Genomic DNA, 25,583 nt, shown 5'->3' on the forward strand with positions numbered 1-25,583 from the left:
GGCCGCTCCCGGGCCCTCATAGGGCGCCCGCCCTCTGCGGCCCCGCCTCCTCCGGCCACCGGTTCTTACGTCACTTCCACAAGCTCCAGTGTCCGCGGCTTCGGCCTTGCGGCGGGTTCAGTTCCCGAGTTGGGGGGGTGTTTTGTTTCGTTGGACCTTGACCTGACTAGAAATCTCTTTCTCCTCGCTTTTCCCGCCTCTAGGTCCTGAACGTTTTGTGTCGCGACGGTTAGGGCTCAGCCTTCGAACTTTGTACCAAAGCCTTGTGAGCAGCTTGCCTGGAGCCCAAGGCCAGGAGTCGTCGGGTGTGAGGACGGGCGCTTCTCCGTGGGGCGTGTGCTCAGGTCTTGTTAACACGGCACCGTGAGTGGCAGTCAGGGGGCTGATTGGAGTTTTGAACCCACCAAGAATTTTTCTCTCGTCTGGTCTCTAGTTTGCTTTTCTCCCTCCGTACTGTTGAGTATTTTAGAGAGACTTTTTTTTTTTTTTTTTTTTTTTTGTTTTTTAATTTTTATTTATTTATGATAGTCACAGAGAGAGAGAGAGAGAGAAGCAGAGACACAGGCAGAGGGAGAAGCAGGCTCCATGCACCGGGAGCCCGACGTGGGATTCGATCCAGGGTCTCCCGGATCGCGCCCTGGGCCAAAGGCAGGCGCCAAACCGCTGCGCCACCCAGGGATCCCTAGAGAGACTTTTTAATGGCGACCTACTGGCCTCTTTTTGTTTTGTTTAAAATCAAATCTTCAAATGATTTCGGGGCGGGGGGGGGGGTGTTGTCCAGAAGCAGTAAGAGGGCCCGGGTTTCTCAGGGGCACCAGCGTTGAGGATCCAAGCCTGCGGCCGGGAACTCTAGTAGGTGGAGAGAGACGTGGTGGTTGGCCTTACAATCGAATTTGGGGGGGGGAAATCGGGTATAAGGCGTGGTTTAATAAAAACCTCGTCCTTTGGATAAAAATGCCTTTAAAAAAAAAAAAAAACTATTTTTAAGCCTGCATTCATTTACCCTAGGAAAAGTGTTACATTTTAGAAAATTGTTATTGATGAAAAAAAAACGTTCTTTGAGCTATTCATTTACTTGTTTCCTGAAATCTAGGCCGACCTGGGTTTCGATTTTAGAACTGCTACCTAAATCATTTTGACCTTATTCGGGTCTTAGTCGTTTTTGTAATTAAGTGCGTAAGTATATATTTGGCCCAGTAGGCTGCAGCCAGTGATTGTTAGTGGAATGACTAAATGAATCCCTAAATAGCAACTGTATTTTTTCTTTTCTTTTCTTTTCTTTTCTTTTCTTTTCTTTTCTTTTCTTTTCTTTTCTTTTCTTTTCTTTCTTTTCTTTCTTTTCTTTTCTTCTCTTCTCTTTTCTTCTTTTCTTTTCTTTTCTTTTCTTTTCTTTTCATTTTTTTTATTGGAGTTCAATTTGCCAAAATATAGCATATCACCCAGTGCTCATCCCATCAAGTGCCCCCCTCAGTGCCCGTCACCCAGTCACCCCATCCCCCCACCCGCCTCCCTTTCCACTGCCCTTTGTTCGTTTCCCAGAGTTAGGAGTCTCTCATGGTTTATCTTCCTGTCTGATATTGCCCACCCATTTTCTCTATCCCTCTTTCAGCCCCTAAAATCAAGCAAATATATTTGTGAAATAATCTTTAAAACTTCAACTATAAAGCTCTACAGAAAGCTGTGGAATACTACTCAGCAAGAAAAAGGAACATGCTATATTAAATGGAACACGCAAATTAAATGAATCTACAGATAATATGGAATTGAAAAGCCAGTCTCAAAAGCTTGCATATTGTATAATTCCATTTATATAACATTCTAAAAATGACAAAATGATAGGAACAGAGAATAGCTTATGTGGTTGCCAGGGGTTAGGAGGAGGGAATGGATCCTTGTGGTGATGGAAAACCTGTGTCCTGGCTGTGTCAATGTCAGTTTTCTATTTGTGATATTACGTTACAGTTTTGCAAGATATTACCATTGAGGAAAACTGGGTAAAGGATATATGTGGTGAGTTCTCTATTATTTTTCACAATTGCATTTGTGACACCACAATTAATGCAACTATGGACACTTGATGGATACTTTTTGCTTTAGGCATTAGTATAAGCCTCTATTAAAAGTAGATCTGGGGATCCCTGGGTGGCGCAGCAGTTTGGCGCCTGCCTTTGGCCCAGGGCGCGATCCTGGAGACCCAGGATCGAATCCCACGTCGGGCTCCCGGTGCATGGAGCCTCCTTCTCCCTCTCTCTCTCTCTCACTATCATAAATAAATAAAAATTAAAAAAAAAAAAAAAAAGTAGATCTGAGGGGGGATCCCTGGGTGGCTCAGTGGTTTAGTGCCTGCCCTTGGCCCAGGGCGTGGTCCTGGAGTCCCGGGATGGAGTTCCGCGTCGGGCTCCGGGCATGGAGCCTGCTTCTCCCTCTGCCTGTGTCTCTGCCTGCCTCTCTCTCTCTCTCTCTCTCTCTCTCTCTCATGAATAAATAAATCTTAAAAAAAAAAAAAAAAAAGTAGATCTGAACTCTGTTGAGGATATGAACGATCCTCAGAATCAGTACAAATGATTAAAACATTTAAAACTTGACCTCACTAATCAAAACAATGCAAATCAAACACAAAGAAAAGTTATTGTTTACTTGTCAGGTTGACAAAAATTTACAAATGAAATTTTCAGTTTTTGCAGGTAGACAGTGAAATAGTATTCTCCTGAACTGGGGATAGTGAAACTCATTCTGAAAAATCGTTTGGAAATATATCAAGAGCCAGAAACAAACTTAATGTTCAATAATTGAAGGATGGTTAAGTTTGCTGGTTTGGTCTTACAATATTATATAACCATTTGAAATCTATTTTGAAAAAAACTAATAGCATGGCAAAATGCTGCAGAATAATGTATGAAAAAAATTAGGATAGAAAATTATATATAATGTGTGTTCCAAATCATGTTTAAAACAAAGCATATACATTCTTAAATACATAGACATTCTTTCGTACATATATTCCTAGGGGAAAATAAGAGCTATTTGGTAAATAACAATAATAGTTATATCAAGAATGTGAAAAAAATGTGGATTTGGGGGAATTTTTTTCTTTGTGTTTTCTCAAATTTTTAAAATAATCAGAAAATTTTTTAAATCTGGCCTATCAGCAGGAAGGATTAATTGATAGTGAGCTTAATTAAATTTGATGGTAAATGCAGACATTTAGAAAGTGATGAGGATTTAAATGTTGATGGATTCTAATGAGTTGAGCTACTTAATGTTTTTCCAGAAATATATTAAGTTATGAAGCATAAGAGGTTACTGGACTTTATCATGCAATTTTTCACCAAATTTGACATCAAGAATCTTATCTTCATTGTAATGTAGCTTTAAAAGTTTGTAAACAATCAGTTGAATGATCTGCTATTAGTTAAGCAGAATTAGCAGGGAGAAACCCTGTAACTGGAAGGGCTGTTTTGTAAAGCAGGTGAACTTCATTTTATAGATGAGAAAGAAGACTCCTAGAGCAATTAAAATGATTTGCACAGAGTCACTGAATTAAAGGCAAGAGATGAAGAAACTCCAGGTCTCTGGACAACAAGGCTTGTTGTGCTTCTGCCAGGGCACAGTATTGTGTCTCTAATCCTACATTTGGGCATGGCTATGAAATCAGTAAAAACAATAGTCAAGTATATTCTGTTAATTATCACACCTAGAACATTGATTTTCATGGTGGTTTGCCAGGCAGATTATTCAATTTACCAGTAAGAGACATAGATTATTAACGGTGATGGCCACTTATTATCAGCTTGCTAGAGACCTCATCTACCCACCTTCCAAATAGCAGGAACTTTTCCTTCCCCATGCCTTGCAAAGTTCCTTTCTCTCTAGTGCTTTATTCTGAAGCTGAAGAAGAGTTTATCTCATGGATACTCTGGAGTCAGCATGCAATCTATACCTTTAGTTGTCTTCTGGATTATATGGTTCCAAATATGAATCCTTTTTTGCTCAGAATTCCTGTATTGGCTACTAATCACTTTTTGTTGTTTTGAGATCAGTTGCTACAATCATGTTTTTCTGAGGATTAGGAGGTCCCTTCAAGGGGTAGAATTTTGTGCTCCATTACCACAGTGGTCCAAACATGGACATAAATACATTCTTTTAATTCATTGGAGCAGGATACTAGATACAATGGCTGTAACTTACAGATAATAAGATACAGATAATAAGATAATAAAATTTACCTTATGAGTTTGTTGTTAAAAATAAATGATTAAGCATTTAACTGAGTGCTTAGTATAATATTAAAAGCAAGGGCTTGGTATAATATCAAGTATAATATACTATTATATTAGTATAATATGATTATACTATAATTTCTATAATGTACTATATATATCATAACTATAATTACTTATAATACCCTAAATATAATTTAAATATTAGCTATTGTTTTTATTATCCTCAGATTGAAGGAGATGTGTTTTTTTTTTTTTTTTGAAGGAGATGTTAATCAACAAGTTATTTTTTCCTTTGTAGTTATGTGTCTAGCATTCTGTTAAAAATGCTAACTTTTTCAAAATTCTACCTCTTAGACATGCACTCAGGCATGCTCCATACCTCTGCTTGAAGTCAGGGTCTAAGAAAGTGTGGCTACAGGGAGGAAAATATTCACCTCTCAGGTTGTCTGTCCCATGATCTGCTTCTTTTTAGGATGATTGAAAGTAAGATTATTCACTGATTTATGGGGAGACTTCACTCCCTACCAACTAGGAATATTTGTCTTGGAAACACAAATAGAACATTCTCTTCATAATATAATAATCCAGTATCATTATGGTTCCTAAGTCTTATATATTTAGTCTTAATAATACCTGAAATAACAGTAGTCCAAAAAAAAAAAAAAAAAAAAGGAACAATAGTCCAGCCTAGGTTAACTTGATCCAGCATTACCTAGTTCTTTTGTACATATTTATGTACATTATAAAGTGAAAATTTAGGTTCGCTAAGCCCAGCTGCAGCAATGTAGTGCTCAACAGTGGTTCAAGGGAAAACATATTTCCATCAGAATGAGTAACATTTTGCAGGCACATCATAGCTTAACACCTAAAAGCCCAATATTTCTCCAGAAAAAGTCCAAGTGAACCAACCCTGCCAACAATGCAAACCTTTGCATTGTTATGCAGAGTGGTTTAGCTCTTTAAAAATCTCTGCTCTCAAATGCCTTTATTTCTGCAATGGTCTTTTAATTTACATTACACACATACACAAACATACCCCAACTAGTTATAGCTATACAGCCAATAGAAGAGGTAAAGGGGAATATTAAAAGCAAGGAAATATGATAAAGAACTCAATCCAAAAGAGTGCAGTAAAAGAGAGAAAAAGAAGGAAGTATTGATAGGACGAATGAAAAGCAAATTAGATGGTAGACTTAAACCAATTCTATGGGTACTTTTTTTATTTTTAAAAAAGATTTTATTTATTTATTGGACAGAGAGAGCACAAGCAGAGGGAGTGGCAGGCAGAAGGAGAGGGAGAAGTAGGCTCTCCTCCACCGAGTAGAAAGCCTGAAGTGCGGCTTGATCCCAGGACCCTGGGATCCTGACCCAAGCCAGTCAGATGCTTAACTGACTGAGCCACTCAAGTGCCCCCTTATAAATAATTAATTTAAATGTAATTGGGCTAAGCACACCAATTAAAAGCTAGGGATCCCCCCCCCCCCCGTAAAAAAAAAAAAAAAGACTTCACCACATGTTGTTCACAGTGATGTACTTTTAATGTGAAAACATAGATTAAAAATAGGGATGAAGAAAAATATAACCATATAAACACTAATCATGGAGTTGGTGTGATTATATTAATATCAGACAAATTACACATCATTATAAAGAACATTACTAGTGATAAACAGGTTTAAGGAGGAAAAATTTTCATTCTACCCTTCTAGGTTCTGTGACTGGTCTAAAAGTTAATATGACAAAAGACAGATTTTAACAGAGAAACAAACTTAATAACATATGTATGGGAGTCCCCAAAAGGTATGAAACTTAAAAGGCATCCAGACAACTGAGGTTTCTGTAACATCCTGAGTTAAGGAAAAGTACAGAGGTCTGGGGTTATCAAGGGGAAGCCCATTCATAGGAAGGGGAGAAGAGATGTCTGGGAAACCAATCTTGTGCTGTTATGCACCAGTTTCTTTTTTTTTTTTTTTTTTTAATTTTTTATTTATTTATGATAGGCACACAGTGAGAGAGAGAGGCAGAGACACAGGCAGAGGGAGAAGCAGGCTCCATGCACCGGGAGCCCGACGTGGGATTCGATCCCGGGTCTCCAGGATCGTGCCCTGGGCCAAAGGCAGGCGCCAAACCGCTGCGCCACCCAGGGATCCCTATTTTTTTTTAATTTTTTATTTATTTATGATATATGCACCAGTTTCTTAGGTAAAAAGTTATCTCTGATAATAGTTCTCTTTCTGGTACAGGCCCACTTTCTGGTATAAATTTCCTTTGTAATTGCATAATTTCACCATAAATGGGGAAATTTTTATTTCTTTTATACAGGTAAGAGGGAAGTAAAGATTTTCCTGAGGCCAATGGGTCTTGATTGCCTTTAGTTCAAAACAATCCCCATGCCCAAGTGGCATATTTTGGGGAGACTTTCTGAGCCTCTTCAGAGGGTTGTTTCATTGTGAGAAGAAGGTGAATTAATTAAGAAAGCATAGGAATCCTAACTTTTGTATATATATCTAGTAATTGAGAATCCAGCTGCCATAAAGAGACCATGTGGAGGAGAACTGAAATGCTCTAGCTGACAGCTCCTGCTGAGCTTCCAGCTGGCAGCCAAGACAAACTGCTGGCTATGGGAGTGAGATCATTTAGCCCCTCTAGTTGTCCAGCATCTTAGCTGATATTTTATGAAGCAGAAGAACCATCCTATTGCCTCACAGTATAGTGAGAAATAATAAGTTGTTTTAAGGCAATAATTTTGGGGGTATTTTTTATGCAACCATAGATGACAGAAATACTGGCCTCCATTAGATTTTTTCCTAATTCTAGTATTACTAAGATCTTTACACAGTTGCTATCTCTATTATCTCTTACTGAAATATCATAATTAGATTGAACCTCCTCCTACAATCCAAAAAAAAAAGCATAACATTGCAATGATTGCAACTAGCTCTGCATCTAGGTAGGCTTTCAAATCCCACCTCTTCAACCAAAGTTTTTACTATGTTTTAGTATTGCCATTTGTAAAATGAGAGTGATAATGATTATTATCCATCCAAATGCACTAATATATTTTACAGTGATGCCTGCACAGAGCAAGCAGTATATAATTTAGTCCTGATTTTTTATTATAAAAACAAATGTGTGCCTGTGAGGGAGGGTATATAAAATAGGTTTTTAGCAAAATCATCCCATTAAATAAAACTGAAAATCAGTATGGTACTAAAAAAGGGCATCCCTTGGCTCCAAACTACCCATATGGGTCTGCCCATTTTCCATGGCTTCACTCTTGTCACAGAATGTCTTCTGTGCTGGAAGAACTTGTAATATTTGGCCAAGGACAAAGGTGGCATTCGTTACTGGCTATTAACTGATTTCTCTGTTTCTCCATGGCTTCTCAGAGTCAAAGTCCTAAGGAGATTACAGTTCCCTTAAGTGGCCATTCAAAGGTGACTCCAAAGGAGTACCAGCTTGCAGAAGGTGGCCACAGCATTGGGAAGGGAGCCAGAATGGTACTGGGCATTTGCCCCTCAGAGTACAAGTGCTGCTACAATGGAATAGAGGCCCACTTTAGCTGGTGAACTTTGCATTATGGGAGCTAGCATATGGCAGTCCCAGCAGCCTGGCTTGTAGGCCTCTACGCTGACAGGCACCTGCATATATTTTCAGTAACCCACAAGGACTTCCCACCACCACTTGGGTCAAGTGATAGACTCAGGCAAGGAATAGGCCAGTTCTTTGGGGGTTCCCTGGACATCCAATGGTAGTGCCTCGGATGTAGAATTTGGCAGAGGCAGGGCCCAACTAATCAGGATAGACACCAATCACAGGGCTGGAACAAGGTCCTGGAAGCCCCTTTATATGCCAGGCATTAACCTTCTAATGGCTGGATTTTAGAGAGAGGGGAGGGAATGTCCTATGGGACATCCAAAGGACTTGGGGCAAAAGCTATTTACCAACCAGTATGAAAGCATTCCGGTTATCTTAACAGTAAATGCCATAGTTGTATGGCTTTCTTACCTTTACTTTGCTCTCACTGCTGAACAATATTTTAGTTGGTTATTGGTTTTAATTCTCTTAAAATTATTAAGAGAACCTCTCTAGGTATTGGGATAACAAGTTACTTACTGATTTTCAATTTAGTGAGGAATTTATTAAAACAGTTTGACATAGTTTCCAATATCAAGTTATGACTAAGAGACAAGTGTCACTTAACTAGGGACACCTATGTAAAATAAAAGATTGCACCAGCAACTTATGAAATTCAGTAAGTGATTTGGAAATTAGTAGAATGATTTAATGAATGATGCACGTTACAACTTATATTACTAACAAGGAGTTTTATATAATTTTATAATATATTTAGGGGATAAAGTACATTTTAAATCTGTGAATCCACATATTTATTTCTATATTAATTTAGATGATTTCAAATTGTAAAATATTTTTACTAGTATCTTGGAATTTCTTGAGAAAAGGAGGGGGAGCCTACCAGTGCCAGGGTGTACCTTCTAAGATTTGATTTAATCCTTCTAGTCTCAGTACTCAGCATGAGTATTTTTAAAAAGCTTCCCAGTAACACTAGTGTGCCACCAAGGAAGAGAACCACTGTTCAACAGCACATTGGCGAATGAAGCCTACAGTTGCCTATTTTTGTAAATGAAGTTTTATTAGAACATAGCCATCCTTGTGTATTATATGTCATCTATATCTACATTTGTGCGACAACAGTAGAGTAGGTGCTACAAAGACCATATGGCTTATAAACCCTGATACTTTGTATCTGTCTCTTTACAGAAAAAAATTTTGCCAATTCTTTCTGTATAGCACTGAAAATGAATGAACTACAATATTTTTTAAATCATCAATAAAAACTTTAATGAAAAAAAGCAAGCCACAGAATGATATTACAGTGTAATACAATTTATGTGGAATTCCAAAACATGCTACTACCATACAGGTACTGATAAATGCAGTACATGTTTTTTACAAAGTCACATACGAATAATAAGCACAACATTTAGGACAGTATCTTTATCTAGGGAAGAAGGAAGGGAAATAAGATGGTGAAAAACAGAGGGAGAGGAGAGGAGAGGAGAGCTTTAAAAAAGAAAGAAAAACCCAAAGAGGCAATATGGTAAGATCAACCAGTACTAGGGGATAGGTACATGTAGGTTTATGTTATCTTCTATACTTTTCTAAGTGCTTCAAAAATTAAATAATTCAAGAGTGGTGGACAGTGAGATTTTTTTTTGGATTTAATGTAGTTCATTATAACAATATTTTTTGGTATATTAACATGTTTCATTCTCAAAATAATCCAGTGAAACCTGTTTTAGTGTTAACTTTGCAATGGTGAGGACTATACCCATATTTGCTCACTACTGAATCCCTACCAAATAATGCAATGGCTAGCGCGTAGCATATGATCAGGAAATATTTGTTGAATAAATAAGCTAATGAATAATGAATGCATTTGTAATTGTAGAAGCCCAGCCAGCCAAAGTGGCTTATACAAGTATAACTATTCCTTCACAGAAAGGCTAGCATTTGAATTCAGTTTGCTGACAGCTAGACTAGTGTCTTTTTTTAATATTCTAAATTAGTTTCTTCTCTCCTTTTCTATAATCTGTTAGGCCTTTGAACCACCAGCCTTAATTAGAACCATTAGCAAGAAAAGAGGATTGAACTCATGTTTAGCATTTTCCTGCAATTATCAGATACACTATCTTGAGAACACCCATTTAATGATTTTTGTGGTTTCTCTTCTTGTTTAGTATATATGAGAATGAGCATATAGCTCAGTTAACTGTTTTCTATGAGGTAGGCATGTTTTATGAATTACAAATCTGGAAAGAAGGGCTAGCAAGATTCACTGGTTAAATAGGATGGCTGCCTAGAAGGTGAATGGATTTAGTATATAAGTCCAATATTAATATTAGTAATTGCATTTGCTAGTCATTTATTGAATGGCAAGAAAACATGCCCCATCTAGCCTCTTGAATGCTGCTGTTGTAGTCATTTCTTTTTTTTTTTTTTCTAACATCTTGATTCTAATGATTATGGAAAAGGTAGTAACACTATCACTCTTACCATCACATCAATACTAACCCCACCATAAACAGCACAGTTGTAGAGCCCTTGAGAATCCTAAAATAGTTTCAGTTACTTTTTAAAAAAATTTTTCCTCAATGAGGTAGGTTAGATTTCCAGATGAGAAGGCTAAAGTTGAAAGAATTAGATGGTGCATCCAGGTTCACAAAGCCAACACGGGACAAAATCATGACTTGGGTCTGAATAGGATTTCTTTTTTTCCTCCAAATTTTTATTTAAATTCCAGGTAGTTAACAGTGTTATATTAGTTTTAGGTAAAGAATTTAGTGATTCATCACTTATGTACAATACCCAGTGCTCATCACAAGTACACTCCTTAATCCCCATCATCCATTTAATTCATCCCCTCCTACCTCCCCTCAATCAACCCTGTTTGTTCTCTTTAGTTTAGAGTCTGTCTTATGATTGGCCTCTCTCTCTTTCTCCGCTATGTTCATTTGCTTTGTTTCTTAAGTTGCACATGAGTGAAATCATGGTATTTGCCTTTCTCTAACCTATTTCACTTAGTGTAATATTCTCTAGCTCCATCCACATCAATGCAAATGGCAAGATTTCATTCTTTTTATGGCTGAATAATATTTCATTATATATACTCTCTCTATATATACATACACACACACATACCACATCTTCTTTATCCATTCCTCAATTAATGGATTTGGGCTTTTTCCATCATTGGGGTGCATGTATCCCTTTGAATAGGTATTTTTGTATCCTTTGGGTAAATACCTAGTAGTACAATTGCTAGATCATAGGATGGTTCTGTTTTTAACTTTTTGAGGAACCTCCATACTGTTTTCCAGAGTGGCTGCACCAGTTATCATTCCTACCAACAGTGTAAGAGGGTTTCCCTTTCTCTGCATCCTCACCAACACCTTTTTTTTCCCCTGTTTTAATTTTAGCTGTTCTGACTGGTGTGAGGTGGTATCTCATTGTAGTTTTGATTTGTATTTCCCTGATGATAGGTAATACTGAGCATCTTTTCATGTATCTGTAAGCCATTTGTATGTCTTTTTTGAAAAAATGTCTATTCATGTCTCCTGCCCATGTTTTAACTGGAATATTTGTTTTTTTGGATAGTAAGCCTTATAAATTATTTATATATCTTGAATACTAGCCTTTTATCAGATATGACATTTGCAAATATCTCCTCCTATTCCATAGGTTGCCGTTTTTTGTTAGTTGTTTTCTTCACTTTGCAGAAGCTTTTTATTTTGATGAAGTTCCAACATCCCATGCTCATGGATTAGAAAAACAAATATTGTTAAAATGTCTATATTACCCAATGCAATCTACACATCTCATGCAATCCTTATCAAAGTACCACCAACATTTTTCAGAGTTGGAATAAAGAATCCTAAAATTTGTGTGGAACCACAAAAGACCCCAAATAGCCAAAGCAATCTTGAGAAAGAAAAGCAAACCTGGAGGCATCACAATTCTAGGCTTCAAGTTATATTACAAAGCTATAGTGATCAAAACAGTATGGTACTGGCACGTAAACAGACACATAGATCAATGGGAGAGAAAAGAAAACTCAGAAATGAACCCACAATTATATGGCCAATTCATCTTCAACAAAACAAGAAGGACTATCCAATGGGAAAAAGTCAGTCTCTTAAACAAGTGGTGTTGGGAAAACTGGACAGCAGCATGCAAAATAAGGAAACAGGATCACTGTCTTACACCAAACAGAAAAATACATTCAAAATTGATAGAAGACCTAAATGTGAGACAGGAAATCATCAAAATCCTAGAGAACACAGACTAACCCGTTTGACATCGATTGTAGCAACTACTTACTAGATATGTCTCCTGAGGCAAAGGAAACAAAAGCAAAAATAAAGTATTAGAACTTCACTAAATAGGATTTCAAAATCACTTATTATTTTTAATTCAGAGTACTTTGTGAATTCTAAAATTGTGTTGGGCTGTAGGCCAGGGTCAGAGTTCTAGATACACACTGTCATAAAGCCTGTACTTGATAATGAACAAGTTTTTACTCCACAATGGACTACTTTCCAATCTGTGAGCTCATGATGGTTAGAGCTATGCTTCTAGGGCTGGCTCGAAACCAGTGACTCAGTGATTACAGGGAACATCAGCCCATGTTTGTCAGTTCATATAATGTATTTTCCTTAGCCAAATAAATTTTCACTGTTGTGGATAGTAGCTATATACAATATTTAACTTACTTTTGTAATGACATGATAGACATGAAAAGTACTATTCTAAAATAATAAATACATTCATTCATGGATCTACAAAACAATTTTAATATTCTAAGAGGAGTAATAGAAATTTTGAGTTAATCTTTAATTATATTTGAAATTTATGCAAGGTAAAATATGAAAATCAGAATTTGTTCAGATTTTTGTCAGTAGGGAGGAAAATATTTTTAAATGCAGATTTTAAACTATCACTGACTGTCTTTGGAAGACCGGATTTTTCCATCCTTTTTCTTTCAGGACTTAGGAACCATTGAGTATATGATGGCTATCAGACCAAAAGATACAGTATTTATTCCAAAGTCAAATTGTTTGGTTTACTTCTTCCCTCTTTTTGCAGGTCTTCTAATTGGCATAAATTCTATTTCTTATGACTAGATTAAGACTCTAGTACTGGGACACCTGGGTGGCTCAGTGGTTGAGCATATGGCTTCGGCTCAGGGCATGATCCCAGGTTCAGGGATCGAGACACATAGTCCCATTTTGGGCTCCCTGTGAGAAGTCTACTTCTCCCTCTGGCTGTGTCTCTGCCCCTCTCTCTGTGTCTCTCATGAATAAATAAATAAAATCTTTTAAAAAAACAAAACAAGATTCTAGAACTATTTAGACTAAAAATTAGCAGCCAGTCACCTCATTTCATAGCAAGGAAACCACAACCCAAAAAAGTTAGGAAGTAGAGTTAGAACTGAATTCAGAAATCCAAATTAAAAATGCTAACCCTACCTTCCCTAAATAATTCAGTTGTTAAATCTTGTTGAAAATTATTTTGAAATACTGGATTGATCTAACTCTTTCCAAGTCCACCGTTAATCCCTCAATCTAAGCATTTAATACTCCTAGGTATCTATGGTATTTATTTATTTATTTATAGATTTATTTAAAAATTTATTTATTTATTTGAGAGAGAGTATGGTGGAGGGGCAGAGGGAAAGGGAGAGTACCACAACCAGACTCTTTACTGAGCATGGAACTTAATGCAGGGCTTGAAATCATGACTCTGAGATTATGACCTGAGCCAAAATCAAGAGTTAGCCACTAACTGACTGAGCCACCCAGGTATCCTGATATCTCCAGTATTTTAAATTGGACTTTGTGCATCTAGTTTCTTTTTACACCAGTTCATCTTGTTTTTGTTTCTGAATTTATTCCTTACTAAGTACCCCAGGTAGTTTTTAACAATGTTTTAAATGGTTATGAAATATTTAATCTTTATAATGTAGTCTTAGATCAAGAAATACACTCTGGAAGGGAGATTTATGCTTAAGCAGTTTACTGGGACATGCTCTTGGAGTCAGTACCTTTAAGGGGAGTAAAGAAAGTCTTGAGAGTGTTTCTTAGGTTGCTTCTATAGCTTGGCTATTGTAAATAATGGCACAATAAACATAGGGGTGCATATATCTTTTCAAATTAGTGTTTTCATTTTCTTTGGGTAAATACCCAGTGGTGGGATTACTGGATCATCTGGTATTTTTGTTTTCAGTTTTTTGGAGGAAGCTCGATACTTTTTTTCTGTGGTTGCACCAATTTACATTCCCACCAACAGTGCACCAAAATTCACTTTTCTCTACATTCTCACCAACACTTGTTATTTTTTGTCTTCTTGATTTTAGCTATTTTGAGGTGCAAGGTGATATCTAATTATGGTTTATTTTTGCCCTTTTCTGATGATGAGTGATGTTGAGTATCTTTTCATGTGTCTGTTGGCCATCTGGATTTCTTCTTTGGAGCATCTGTTCAGATCCTCTGAGCATTTTTAAGTTGTTTGTTTTGTGTGTATGTTGAGTTGAATATGTTTTTTACATGTTTTGGATGTTAACCCCTTACCAGATAAATTATTTGCAAGTATGTTCTCCTATTCAGGGCTGCCTTTTTTTAAATTGATGGTTTCCTCTACTTGGAAAAGCTTTTTAGTTTGATATAGTCCCAATAGTTTATATTTGCTTTTGTTTCCCTTGCCTTAGGAGACCTATGTAGAAAAATGTTGCTGTGGCTGATGTTGGAAAAATCACTGTTTGTGTCCCTTTCTAGGATTTTTATAGTTTCAGGCCTACACTTAAGTCTTTGATCCATTTTGAGTTTATTTTTGTGTATGGTGTAATAAAGTGGTTCAGTTTCACTTTTTTGCATGTAGCTGCCTAGTTTTCCCAACACCATTTGTTGAAGAGACTTTTGCCCTGCTGTATATTATTGCTTCCTTTATCATAGATTAATTGACAGTATAATTTTGGTTTATTTCTGATTTTTCTGTTCCATTGATTTATGTGTCTTTATTTCAGTACCATACTGTTTTGATTATACGGCTTTGAGTGGATAAAGAAGATATAATATGTGTTACACACACACACAGGAATATTAAGCAGCCTTAAAAAAGGATGAGCTCATGCCACTTGTGACCATGTGGATGGACCTAGAGGGTATTATGCTAAGTGAAGTAAGTCATACTGAGAAAGACAAATACGGGATCCCTGGGTGGCGCAGCGGTTTGGCGCCTGCCTTTGGCCCAGGGCGCGATCCTGGAGACCCCGGATCGAATCCCACATCAGGCTCCCAGTGCATGGAGCCTGCTTCTCCCTCTGCCTGTGTCTCTGCCTCTCTCTCTCTCTCTCTCTCTCTCTCTGTGACTATCATAAATAAATAAAAAATTAAAAAAAAAAAAAAGAGAAAGACAAATACTATATAATTTCACTTATATGTGGAATCTAAAACAAAACAAAACAAAACAAAACACCAAAAAACAAAGAGCAGACCTGTAAACATAAAGAACAAACTAATGGGTGGCAGTAAAGGGGGGGGGGGGTGGGAGATAGACAAAATGGGTGAAGGGGTGTGGGAGATACAGGTTTCCAGATATGGAGTGACTAAGTTACAGGAATAAAAGGTACAGCATAAGTCTGTGATATTATAATAACATTGTCTGGGACATATGGTAGCTTCTCTTATGGTGAACATGGCATAATGTTTAAACTTATTGAATTACTGTGTTGTACACCTGAAAGTAATGTAATGTTGTGTGTCACACTAAAATTTTTTAAAAATTAATTTTAAAAAATCTTAGAGACTTTACCAATAAAAGAAAAGATTTAAGAGAGGGAAGAGTTGAGTATCTCTGGAGACCAGGCTTTGTACTCCTATATCTACCAGTCATGGGATGCAGGCTTATCCTGGGGAAAGGGCAAGGCCTTGGGTGAGGTGACTTTCTTTGGCTAAGGGCAATTCCTGGAGAGAACTCAATGGGGCTGTCAACTCCCCAAATCTCCCAGAAGCCAGGGGAAAGAATGCCCTAGGTTTGAACAGAGATCTGGGTGGTACACAACAGGATCTTTTTTTTTTTTTTTTAAGATTTTATTTATTTATTCATAAGCAACACAGAGAGAGAGGCAGAGACACAGGCAGAGGGAGAAGCAGGCTCCACGCAGGGAGCCTGATATAGGACTCAATCCCGGGTCTCCAGGATCAAACCCGGGGTTGCAGGCGGCGACTAAACCACTGTGCCACTGGGGCTGCCCCACCACAGGATCTTTTATATATATATGACTGTATAACATATATAATGTAATGTATATAATATATACATCATATATAACATATTATACATATGAATATAACATATAAATGGGACATACAGAATAAAACATACAACCAGTATGTTGGAAAGAATAATGCAACTGTTGTGTCCTAATCCCTGGAATATGTGAATATCGTATCTTACATGGCAAAAGAGACTTTGCATGTATGATTAACTTAAATAATTTGAGATGGGGCTATTATCCTGGATAATATGTGTGAGCCTAATGTAATCATAAGGGAAGGCCAGAATCGGAGGAGATCTGATGATGAAAGCAGGGATGGGAGCAATGTAGCAGCAATGAAGGAATGTAGCAGACTCTAGATGATAGAAAAGCCAAAAAATGTTCTCTCCTCTAGATCCTAGAAAGATCTTAGCTTTGCCAACATTTTGATTTTTGCCCCATCAGACCCATTTGTTTGTTTATTTATTTATTTATTCATTCATTCATTCGAGACACAGGGAGAGAGGCAGAGGGAGAAGCAGGCTCCATGCAGGAAGCCCGACGTGGGACTCCATCCCGGGGCTGAAGGCGGCGCTAAACCACTGAGCCACCCTGGCTGCCCATAAGACCCATTTTAGATGTCTGAATTAGAACTCTGAAAGGTAGTAAATTTGTGTTGTTTTAAACTACTAAATTTATGGTACTCTGTTACAGTGACAATGAGAACTAATATACCTAAGTATCAGATCCCCACGTTGATCAATAGAACATTAACCATGCCTCTAAGAACACCTGTATACCTTTCTCCAGTCACATTTCTCTCCTTTTCTACCAAAGGTGACAACTATTCTATTAATCTTATCATTCCCTCACTTTTCATCATAGTTTTACTACATATATATTATATACCATTAATACTTATATATCATATTAACAAGTATTATTAATATATAAAATGCATTATATATTAATAAATGTTTCTAATGGTATATTATTAAGTGTTTATGTTTTTATAGTATTCTGATATTGCTCTATCACTCAACATAGTTTTTGAGGTTCAGGGATATGAATGTGTGAAGGTGTGGTTCATTTTTTTACTACTGTTAATATTCTAGTTCTTTGAGTATATGGTAATTTAACTATCCTCCTGTTAGACATTAATCTACCTTTTCACACTTGATTTAATCAGCAAATTTCTGCTTTCCAAACTAGCAAGGGAGAAGTCTGAGGAAAAGCACTTTGGGGAGATCAATGTAGTATCACAGTCTTTCCCTTTTTATCGACCTTGGTTTCTTTCCTGGCAAAGGAATAATATCTTTCTCATGACCTAACTTACATGGTAAGTTCCTAGATGATAGGAATTGCAATAAGCATATGTTTTATATTGTAAAATACCTCAACAGCGTTTTGCTGGTGCTAAATAATTGTTAAATAATAGCAATAAATGTTAATGTACTTCTTGCATGAAGTGGTCAGGACCTTTTGGTTGTAGACTACAGAAACTCAGTTTATACAAGCTTAAGCAGAAAATGTATTGGTTTAGCTCACATCTGTGGAAATTTCTTTCATCTGTAGGAGGAGCTAGAGTTTTAAGACACATCTAAATACAAGGGTTGAAATGATATCATTAGGACTCTGTATCTGTCTGTTTTTCAGATTGCCCAGCTCTGCCTGACCTTAATCTCAGAAAGAAAATATCATAATGGAAAGACGCCTATTGTTAGCTTCAGATATGCTTCATTTTACAAATTATTTTTTCCAGAAAAAGAGAATATCCTACTTTCTCGTAGTGACCACATATGAAATCTCTGATGATTCAGAGATATTTTGATTGGTTTTGCTTATGTCACAGTAGTCCTACCTGCTTTACATGAACTGAAAATATTAATATGAAATGGGTGAGGGTCCTCCAAAGGAAAGGATGCTGAGTAGAGAAGAAATGTCCTCTACCACATTTATCAGGAACATTTCTAGTTTAATGCATTTAACACTTTGCTTAATGTGAAGATGTTGAGATCTTAATCTAATAAAAATGATCTTTATAAGTGGATTCCCACAATCATAAAGCTGCAAATAGAATTTCTATTTTATTATTATTATTATTAGGTTACACTTCCTCTTTGATAGCTAGAATGTTCTTAAAGTAAATGGAAAAATCTATGAGGAACATGTCATTTTGTTGAATTTTGAACCACGAAAGTTTTAGGCTTCAAATGCTGATTTTCACAGTATGCATGCTGTGAAAAATACCTGTGACAAGACTTATTTCACTTTCAGTTTAGTGCTTCTCTAATTTGGAATATAGATGTTTCTTTTTTTAGTTTGACTGTGATTGTGTGTGTTGGGCCATATGAATAGACAAAATGATTGACTGGATCTAAGAGCAGAAGGGCTGTGAATAACAAGGCCTGGGTTCCCACAAAACTATATTAATAAAGCTTTACAATAATTACACACGTTGCAATTATCCCCCATGTTGCAATTTATCCTTTTACTTACTGAATTTAATCATCCAGTAGGATGTGAACACCTCAAGGTCAAAACAAGGATTGTGTTTTAGTCATTTAAAAAATATATATATATTTTATGTATCTATTCGTGAGAAACACAGAGAGAGAGGCAAAAACATAGGCAGAGGGAGAAACATAGGAAAACATAGGAGAGGGCTCCTCCCTGTGAGGAGCCTGATGCAGGACTGGATCCTCCGACCCCAGGATCACCCCTGAGCTGAAGGCAGATGCTCAACTGCTGAGACACCCAGGCGTTCCATTTTTTAGTCATTTTTGTATCCCAAACCAAGACAAACATCTGGCACATAGAACTCACTGAAAAAAGATATATTGAATTATTATTGTTCAATTAAAATCTATTTCCAATTTATCTTACTTTCATCATTCCTTTATCGCATTTATTATGCAAGCTGACTTTTATCATAGCTTTAATATAATAGACTGATGTTATTGTAGTATGGGCTCACCTAGGTGCTCTAGTTGCTAATTTTCTTATCAATAATAATAAAGTTGCTTCAAGTAAAATTTCACGGGCAGCCCGGGTGGCTCAGTGGTTTAGTGCCTGCCTTCAGCCCAGGGCCTGATCCTGGAGACCCGGGATCGAGTCCCACATCGGCCTCCCTGCATGGAGCCTCCTTCTCCTTCTGCCTGTGTCTCTGCCTCTCTCTCTCTCTCTCTCTCTCTCTCTCTCTCTGTGTCTCTCGTGAATAAATAAATTTAAAAACCTTTAAAAATTTTTTTCACAATATCATTGGATTATTTGCCTGAAGGTGCTTGTGATACATTATACTCAGCAGTTTTCTGAAATTTTTGATGTCTCATGATGAACCACCCTCTTTATGCAGGGTTTTAATGGTAAATATATAAGTATTAATATCCTGAGTAGATTTTATTTCCAACTGTAAGTTCTCATTAGTTTTTTTAATATTCATAAGTACTTTAAAGCAAAACAAGGTATATTTCAATACATAATGATACTTGTTCAAGAATGGTGGGTAAAATGAAAAGAGAGAATGTGTTAAGTACTCTATGTATAAATAACCACTAGGAAGTTTCAAAGGAGAGACAATCACAACCCGCATGGGGAATCATTAAACTTTCATGAAGAGGTTTAAGGTAAGGAGACTGCATTCCTCAATATAGGTTGGATAAAATTTAATAGTTATAATTGGGCAGAGAGAGTGAAAGAAGGCTATTTCAGGTTGAAGAAATATCATGTAAAATATAGGGAAGCTCAGAATAGAACTAATAAGGCAGGGTTATTCATTTCTTTCAACAAATACTTAGCAACTGTCAACTATGTAAGAGGCATTGTATAGGTGATGGGTGACCCAGTTGTCCCCGAGCTGGAGGAGCCTTCACACAGGAGGCTGTTGAAGAGATTATACTCTCCAGACCTGTACTACATCTGCCTACTTGACATCTTACTTTGGATGTTTCAATCTCAACACATCCACAGCTGAACACATGCTCTTCCTCCTCATCTTTTCTTTTGGCAGCAAGGTTCCCGCCCCCCCACTATTTGTAAGCTTAGAAGCCATAGAGGCTGACTCCTCCTTTTTTTATGTCTTCTAATAAAAAACATGGGCATATGACCTAGACTTCACCATCAGGACATTCCTGCCAGGGCTTTACATCTGGAACAAGATTTAAAGGCAAAGATTAAAGGATGGTGAGAAGTCATTTACAGTAGTGCTGGCATTATCCAGTAGTAGTGGCAACAGTGATGTCTTCTGTTATCCCCTACTTAAGATACTTAAATGGCATTCCCTCACCCTACAAATAAGGATAACATTCTACAATCTGGTTTAGAGGGTTCTGCATGATGGGTCTCTACATCTCTCCAGAGGCATTTTTATGTTTCTCTCTCCTCACAGCCCTAGCCACACTGGCCTATTTTAAGTGCCTCACACTTGCCAAGTCCATAGGATCTTTTCGTGTATTGTTTCATCTGCCTGTGATTTTTCTCCTCTCTCTTAATTTACTAATTATATAGTTAAAACTCTAGTTAAGTCTAGAGTGTGTACCCTAGAACCAGACTTTGGTTTATAATCTCAATTTTACTACTAAATGCTGTGCGATCTCAGGGCAAGACACTTAACTATTATGTACCTTAATTTTTTCAGCTGTAAAAATGGAACAAAAGAACCACCTAAAGCAATGTTGTAAGGGTTAAATGGGTTAATAACACATGTGAAACACATAAAATAGTACCTGGCATATAGCATAGCTATGTAACTGTTGGCTGTTAGTTGATTAATCTCAGATTAGGCATGACTTTTACAGGGAAGGCTTCCAAGTCCAACAACATTATTCTAGGCTCACTGTGCCTTTCTTCATAGCACCAGTCATAGTCATAGTTTTGTACTTATTTATGTGATTTTTTTAAAAACTGAGATATTGGCTACACAGGTGTTTCTTTTATTCTTTTATTTTTAGGTTTATATACTCCTATAAAATTTTGCTATTGAATATTTAGTAGTTTTGGTGTATAATTAACATAGGATAATCTGCATATATTTAAAGCATATGATTTCATATAGCTTTGACATATGTGCACAAAGTATCACCACAACCAGGCCATATCAAAGTTTTTTTTTAAAGATTTTATATATTTATTCATGAGAGACACAGAGACATAGGCAGAGGGAGAAGCAGGCTCCATGCAGGAAGCCCAATGTGGGACTTGAACCCGGGACACGCCCTGAGCCAAAGGCAGATGCTCAACCACTGAGCCACCCAGGTGTCCCAGCCATATCAAACTTTTAAGTGACCTTACTCCCAATGTTTCCACGGAAGGTGGAATGTGATGACTGTTCTGATTCCTTGTCTGCCTGAATATATCTTTATTTCAGCCACACAATTAGATACATAGTTTAGTTTTATGTAAAATCCTAGATTCAAAGTTCTTTTCTTTCACTATTTTGAAAATATTTTTTCATGCTCTTCTTGCATGCCAGTTTTATTCTTGTAGCTTTTATGTGATTATTTGACTGATGTCTTTTTCCACAGGGAGGCTATAATCTCTAAGACCGCAGGTCTTGATTGGTTTGTTCTTGTCATTTTATCTCCTTGTGTATCCATCACACTGCCTTGGCACTAATAGGTGTTCATTCATATATGTTGAATGAATGAACAAAGGCTTAGGATGAGGCAAGTTTAGAAATATATTTGGGATAATGTTTTGGATGGCTCTGAATGCTAGTTAAAGAGTTTTAATATGATTTGGTAAACAATAGAGTTGTACAAGGTTTTAAAATATTGTAGTGTAGTGACATAATTAGAGCAGCACTTTAGGAAGCTTATTCTGACAGCAGTATATTAGATACATTGGAGTATGGGAAACTAGAGTCATGGAAACCAATTATAATGCCATAGCCACAATGTAGGCTAAGTAATGAAGGGCTGAACTCAGATGCTGGATGTGGGAATTACAAACTGAAGATATATTTGAGACAGGACAGGACTTGACAAGGGTGATTTTTAAATTTCAGATCTGGATGACTGAGATACAATATTCCATGGAAAGAAGTAGGAGATCTCAGAGAAGCAGATAGTTTAGATGAGGCTTATGTTCTGAGTTGGGATTTAAATGATTTCGATTTGAGGTGCTCTTGGGATATTCATATCAAGATGGACAGGAAAAACCTGAAAATATGGCTGAGGAGCTGAGCATATAGATCAAAACTAGAGCTATGGTTTTAAACAGGACAGGCCAACTATGACCCATGGATATCCAGCCTACTGCCTACTTTTGTATGGCATATATGCCAAGACTGTATTTTACCTTTTTAGATGCTGAAAAAAATCAAAAGGGGAATATTTAGTGATACATGAAAGTTACATAGAATTCAAAAATTTTTTTTGGGGAGCAGAGCCATACTCATTCATTTCCATAAAGTCTATGGCTGCTTTTGTGCTACCAAAGCAAAGTCAAATAGTTGCACCAGAGACTATATGCACTGTAAAGCCTAAAATATTTACCATCTGGCCCTTTGAAGAAAGAAATAAAACTTGCCACAGTATACATACATTACTGATTTGTCAACTGTTGTCACTCCTCTATAAAGCAATATGACCAGAACAAAAGACCAAAAAATGAAAATAGCTGTGTTAAAATAACAAAATTATGGAATTTTCTCTCCTTTTACAATTTTTTTCCAGTATTTAGGTAAGACACTGATAATTTTTCTTAAAACAAATTTTATAAAAATTCATTCAAGAATTTCAGGCAAAAGCAAATGGATTTGCTATTTGAATGAAGAACAAAATTCTAGGTCAATAATAAAAACTGGAACACTTTGTTAAGTCATACCAAGCAGAATTTTACACAAATGAAGCTTATTATAAGATGTGGTGGAGGAATGAGAAAATAGATTCTTCTTGCTTAGCCACAAGGAGGAGCTCTGTCATAAATGGGTCAGTCATCTCTGGTTAAAGGCCCAGGTCTTAGCTTCAAGACACAGGAATTCAATTTTTCAATTATCTGGGAGTTGGTTTTTTGAGTGTATTTCCTCCCAATAAGAAAAACAACTTGGTACACTAAAAAGAAAAAGTAGATAGATGAGCCTGTGTAAAGTAGTTATCAAAGTAGAATAACTTCTTACTATAAAGACATGGTATGTCTGACCCAGATGCTTCAATTGATCAATCACAATACCTTCTGCTATGGATAAAGTGGACAAATATTGGGAAATCATTGTTCTTTGTCTTATTTTAGACTCTATAATGATCATTATCCTTCAGTTACTTACCATTATACCATTGTAGACAACAATAAAAAATACCAGAAGTTTATTTTTATATTTATTCTCTTTGATAAAATTAAGGAAAGAGTTATAATCTTTCTGATGGAATTTGGGGGAACACTCTAACACTGTAAAAAATTCAGAGAATGATTTTTATTACTCACAAATTTTGTGAAATTCATCCTTTTTAGGAATTATATTTTCATATGTTTAACTTAAAGCAGGTGCTTAAAATATTTTGTGATTTTTTTCAGCTGCCTTTTATTTTCCTTTTATCATGATCAATAATATAGTAAAGAATATCAAATTAAAAATATAATTGTATAGGGTTTGAGGTATATAGAATTATGTCAATATTGAAATATGCTATAGTACTTTCTGTGGTAATTTTTTAGGACATATTTTCTAGTGTGATATAAAATGGCAGCTGGAATGGCATAAATGAATGTGTAAAAGTATAAATGTATGCTTCCTATGTCAGGCATATCAAGTTTGAAGGGCAAGTGAGAACAATATATAAAAAAAACAACAACCCAGTAATCTGTTGGAAATGTGTACCTCAATATGTGGACAAAGATCAGGCCTAGAGATACTAGAATTGAAAATCAAGACAGAGCAGAAGATGAAGGCAACAAGAAATAGAGAGGCTATGTGCTGTGAAGGTAACGTATATAAAAGTTTCTACCATAGTGCCTGGCACATACTGTGCAACTTATACATGATTAACTATATTAAGAATGAATGGGTAGTTGAGGAACATTAGAATTATGTGAAGAAAAAGAAGCCATCAAGAGTGATTTAAGAACTGTGTGGAGGTTCCTCAAAGAGTTAAAAATAGATCTGTTCTAAGACCCAGCAATCACACTGCTGGGGATTTACCCCAAAGATACAGATGCAATGAAACGCCAGGACACCTGCACCCCGATGTTTCTAGCAGCAATGTCCACAATAGCCAAACTGGAAGGAACCTCGGTGTCCATTGAAAGATGAATGGATAAAGAAGATGTGGTTTATGTATACAATGGAATATTACTCAGCCATTAGAAAACGACAAATACCCACCATTTGCTTCGACGTGGATGGAACTGGAGGGTATTATGCTGAGTGAAATAAGTCAATTGGAGAAGGGCAAACATTATATGGTCTCATTCATTTGGGGGATATAAAAAATAGTGAAAGGGAATAAAGGGGAAAGGAGAAAAAATAAGTGGGAAATATCAGAAAAGGAGACAGAACATGAAAGACTCCTAACTCTGGGAAACGAGCTAGGTGTGGTGGAAGGGGAGGAGGGCGAGGGGTGGGGGGTGACTGGGTGGTGGGCATTGAGGGGGGCACTTGACGGGATGAGCAATGGGTGTTACTCTATATGTTGACAAATTGAGCACCAATAAAAAGTTTATTTTAAAAAGTGATTTAAGAAATAGTGGAATCTTTTATTAAGGACTGGAATATTTCATAAAATTTCTTCATAATTGGAGTCCTTCCTTCCAAGATTTAATACTATACAAGTATTTCCAATAGCTGGTAAAAAGAAAAAAAAAGAAATATAGAAAGAAGAAAAGAACACACTCGATTCATTTGGCAAGAAAATTCGCTTCTCTACACTGAGTGAAGTTAACAACAGCAGCAAATAAGAAGACTGCTAAATGCAGAGGTCATGGAGTGGTTATACACAAGCCTAATGGTAACCATATATCAAAACCACTAATAAGGGATGCCTGGGTGGCTCAGAGGCTGAGCGTCAGCCTTCAACTCAGCCTTTGACTGGGGTCCTGAAATTGTTTCCTGCATCAGGCTCCTCACAGTGAGCCTGCTTCTCCCTCTGCCTTTGTCTCTGCCTCTCTCTCTGTGTCTCTCATGAATAAATAAATAAAACCTTAAAAAAACTCGGCTAATAAATATGTAAAGAATAAAGAGAAAGAAATCCAAATATCACTAAAGAAAATCAGCAAAACATGAAAGATAAGAAAGGATCAGAGAAAATCTTCAGAAACAACCACAGAACAAGTAATAAAATGGCAAATATATATCTATTAATAATTACTTTGAATGTAAATGGACTAAATACTCCAATCAAAAGACATAGGATGGCAGAATGGATAAAAAACAAGACCCATCATTATGCTGCCTTCAAGAGAACCATTTTAGACCTAAAGACACTTGCAGATTAAAAGTGAGAGGATGGATAAACATCTATCATTCAAATGGATTTTTAAAAAAGCCAGAGTAGCGGGGATCCCTAGGTGGCTCAGCAGTTTAGCGC

At 36.7% G+C, this 25,583-nt stretch overlaps 1 long non-coding RNA gene across 2 annotated transcripts; it reads left to right on the plus strand.

The window, feature by feature from the left end:
- Positions 1-102: 102 nt before the first annotated feature.
- LOC140598574 (uncharacterized) lies at positions 103-24,732 on the plus strand. 2 transcript variants are annotated; one of them, XR_012001027.1, is made up of 3 exons: positions 103-363; positions 14,830-14,984; positions 16,575-24,732. It is a non-coding gene; the product is annotated as an uncharacterized lncRNA (long non-coding RNA). The 2 variants fall into 2 exon arrangements; XR_012001026.1 differs by lacking the exon at positions 103-363 and having other exon boundaries at positions 2,453-14,984.
- Positions 24,733-25,583: the final 851 nt, after the last annotated feature.

This window comes from Vulpes vulpes, chromosome 4, assembly GCF_048418805.1.
Source record: "Vulpes vulpes isolate BD-2025 chromosome 4, VulVul3, whole genome shotgun sequence".
Taxonomy (NCBI): domain Eukaryota; kingdom Metazoa; phylum Chordata; class Mammalia; order Carnivora; family Canidae; genus Vulpes; species Vulpes vulpes.